The following is a 4087-nucleotide window of genomic DNA, read 5'->3' on the forward strand; positions in this document are numbered from 1 at the left end:
TATATATATATTATAAGTATCTATAAATCATCTGTAGCTAAGGGAAATGAAAAAATATCTGGTTGACCCAGACCACTAAGTCTTCTATAAAAAAGATTTTCTGAGTGCATTTCTTAAAAATATAGTTAGTGTTTTCAACAAAACTGAGCTGAGAGTCCAGAAATGACCCTAAATATTTAAAGTTTGCCACCGTTTCAACAGGTTGGCCATCAAGTGAAACTGGTTCCACTTTAAGATCTTGTTTGGTGCATTTAATCAATTCTTTTGTTTTGGCTACATTAATACAGTATCTGTAGTCATCAGCATATTTGATTAAAATACAACTCCTGTCATTTATCATGGATTCATTTGTGAAAAGAGAAAATAACACAGGAGAGAGGACACAACCTTGGGGGCATTTAGGAGTTAGTTTATAGCTCAAAGCTAGATGCAGACTTGTAGAGTCATTCATGTTTTTGGTTTCGTTTATTTGCTAGACTGAATAGCCTGGTGGTGGTTTTGTTGGATTGACTAGCCTCAGTGAGAAACAGTTCTCACAATAAGGCTTTACTACCCAACAGGCCCCACTTTTTTCTTAGAAATTTCACAGCAAATATTTGCAAATGGCCTTAGGAATGTTCTTGGGAAACCTGCTCCGTAATGACACAGTTGTTAAACTCATGAACAAATATGCTGAAAAAAAAGAAAGAAAAAAAAAACCCAGATCTGTAGCTGTTGATGCCAAGTGTTTGGAATTTGGACAATAACATGTATTTCACTAAACTCTAAGCAAGTGAATGTTAAAAAAAACTGAATATAGGTTCTTAGCATATCCATGCTAATAAATTCTAAAAAAAAATTTAATAAAAACATTAATAATACAGAAATAAAGTTGTAGATTTTGAGATGCAGTTTTGTGCAGTTAAACATGACTCTTCTGAAAAGACTGTTTATGACTATCAAATTAGAGAAATATAATTTTTCCAGTATACAGTACTTCCGTGTAGGGCTTCAACCCTATCTCTTCTCTGAAACTTGTTTCTGACTAATGAACCAGGACAACATTTTACCAAAATACTTCCTCATAGGATTTCAAATCTCTTTGTTTTCTTAAGAACTTGTTTTTGACTAATGGTAGCACAAACTAAATATGTACACACGTGACAAAATGGTTGGTACCCATCGTTTAATGAAAGAAAAACCCTCGATGGTCACAAAAAATAACTAAATATGACAGAAGTAATAGTAAAGAATATATGAAAATGAACAATTTAGCTGTGTTTTGGGTCATTATCCTGTTGTAAGACACATGACCTGCAACTTAGACCAAGTTTGCTGACACTGGGCACCACACTTTTTTAAAATGTACCAGTGYTCTCCAAAGTAGAGCTATCAGATGCTTCTTAGGTGTGCATGAGTATGCTACTAAATTGGCGGTGGAGGGTGACATGGAGTGGGAGCCCTGCATTATAAAACAGAGAGTAGAGCTGTTTTGTTCATGGAACCGCCTCACTCGGCTGCCTGTCAGGCTGACCAAAAATATATTTTTTATGGGACTGTTCTAATGATTGTCCTTGGGCTACGGAATATGCTACATTGTTTGCTACTTCTGATATAAACTACATTAATATAAATAAACTGCAGTGCAATTTAAATTATTTTAAAAACATATTTTTAATGTCTTCAAAAAACAATGGAAACAGGACATTTGTGGAAAACCAAAATTGAGAAGTTACATTCAGTTTAAGGAGTATTGTRCAGAACTTTATGCTGAATTAAATTTATTTCAAAAACAACGTGTGCCCAGATCAGAAGTGTGCCCAGATCAGAATGCCCCTGGCAGTGGAAGTGGGTAGGTATAAAGGTCTCCCTGAAGAGGAGAGAGTTTGTGTTCTGTGTGACCTCAATGTAGTGGAAGATGACTATCATTTTATTTTCTACTGTCCTTTATATTCTGATTTAAGGTTTTCTTTATTTGAATGTGCAAATTGACATAATGTAGATGAGTTATCTGAGGGAAAAAATTAAGTTGGGTTTATGATAGGGAAATGTTTGCATTTGTTGCTTTTGTTTGTAAARCTTGGGAAAGGACAGCATGCTTCGTATCCTGGATGAGTTTCTGACTGTAATAGTGATATTTWTGTGGGGCTTGTGATATGAATGTAGTCATCCTGTTATGTGTTCTGTGAGTGGAGTGTCTTAAAAGCTCATGAGGGCCGGGCACCAGAAGGGAGGTTGACTACAGTCCCATGGATCTAAAATTTCTGAATAATATGTGCAGCTAAAGTCACAGGAACATGAAGCTGCTTGGAGTTGGTCTTATAACCTTTACCTTTAACATACTTGTCTATGATTTTCCTTCTAATCTCCTGTGACAACTCTTTCCTTCACTTCCTCTGGTCCATGTTGAGTGTGGTTCGCACCATGTCACCAAACAGCACAGTGAGTATCTGTAGCCCTGTATACAGGACCACTCTATTATTACAAGGTTGTAGACACAAGGGATGCTAATTAGTGGACACACCTTGATTTAACATGTCCCTTTGGTCACATTATTTTCATGAGTACCATCATTTCGGTCAAGGCCTGTTTTATGAGTTATATTATTTTTTTATTCTGTTGAATCATGGTTGAAAAGCTGTCTGACTTTCATTTGTTCATTTTCATAATTTTTTAAAAATTTATTATTACTTTTGTCAGATTCTTATTTCTGTGACCATTGTTGGTTTTTCTTTCATTAAATGAGGGGTACCCACAATTTTGTCCACATACATTTCCTATCTTGAAGGGCTTTAAACACTTGTTTCTGACAAACAAAACAGGAAACTATTATTTACCAGTGTTCTTCCTCAAAGGGCTTAAAATGGGACATTGACACAATTCTCATCTTTTTGTCTGTAAACACCACCATGGTGAATTTGAAATGAAACAAGCAAGATGTGCTTTTAACTGCAGACTTTCAGCCTTAATTTGAAGGTATTTACAACTAAATCAGGTGAACAGTGTACAAATTACAACAGTTTGTATTTGTGCCTCCCACTTTTTAAAGGGACCAAAAGTAAATAGACAAACTAACAATCATAAATCAAATTTTCACTTTATAATATCTGGTTGCAAATCCTTTGCAGTCAATCACAGCCTGAAGTCTGGAACACAGACATCAGCAGTCACTGGGTTTCATCCCTGGTGATGCTTTTCCAGACGTCTGCAAATGTCTTCAGTTGCCCTTCAGTTTAGTCTTCAGCAAGTGAAATGCTCAGTAAGATTCAGGTCAGGTGATTGACTAGGCCATTGTGTAACATTTCGCTTGTTTGCCTTAAAAAACTCTTTGTCAGTGTGCTTAGGATCATCATCCATCTGCGCTGTGACGCATCGTCCAATGAGTTCTGAAACATTTGGCTGAATATCAGCAGATACTATTGTTCAAAACGCTTCAAAGTTCATCCTGCTGCTTTGGTCAGCATCCCACACAAGTCAACAATCAAGGAAAGACCAGCAGTGTGACTGCAAAATGTTTACCATAAGATGTAAACCACTGGTGCTCCCCAGAGACAGGAAGGCCACATTAGAGTCATCAAACAACATCTAGATAGATTTGTACCAAAGTGATGGAGAAGATAGGAACTGCTCATGATCCAACACATACCATCTCATCAGTGAAGGTGCTGGTAGTGTCATAGTGAGGGCATATATGGCTGCCAATGGAACTGGTTCACTTTTATTTATTCTGTGGTTCTCAAATATTTTCTGTCATCCCATTCAATTTGTAACGTTTAAGCAAGACTGCTCAGTCTGTATGACTATGCCTGCCTACTGCCAGCCTCTGACCTGGAAATGGTAATCCATGCCTTTATCTCATCCTGTCTTGACTACTGTAACAGCTTGTTCACCTGCTTAAATCAGAAACAATTAAACCAACGTCTGTTTTTAACCAAATTCACCCCAGCTTTAGTGTTGCTGTTACTCTGTATGCTACATAAACAGAAGATCAAAGACGCAAATGACRGACATCGTTTTCGAAAAACAACAGCACACAAGCGTCCTATAGCGTGTATACAAGCATCGACCATAAGTTATCCTAACTTTGGTAAATATCATCTACCTTGCC

General features: G+C 36.8%; 1 protein-coding gene across 1 annotated transcript in view; it reads right to left on the reverse strand.

Moving 5' to 3' along the window:
* LOC106522695 (zinc finger protein GLIS2) overlaps nt 1-4087 on the reverse strand; it is a 49105-nt gene that overhangs the window by 3958 nt on the left and 41060 nt on the right. The window lies entirely within an intron of this gene.

This window comes from Austrofundulus limnaeus, unplaced genomic scaffold (assembly GCF_001266775.1).
Source record: "Austrofundulus limnaeus strain Quisiro unplaced genomic scaffold, Austrofundulus_limnaeus-1.0 Scaffold135, whole genome shotgun sequence".
NCBI classification, from domain to species: domain Eukaryota; kingdom Metazoa; phylum Chordata; class Actinopteri; order Cyprinodontiformes; family Rivulidae; genus Austrofundulus; species Austrofundulus limnaeus.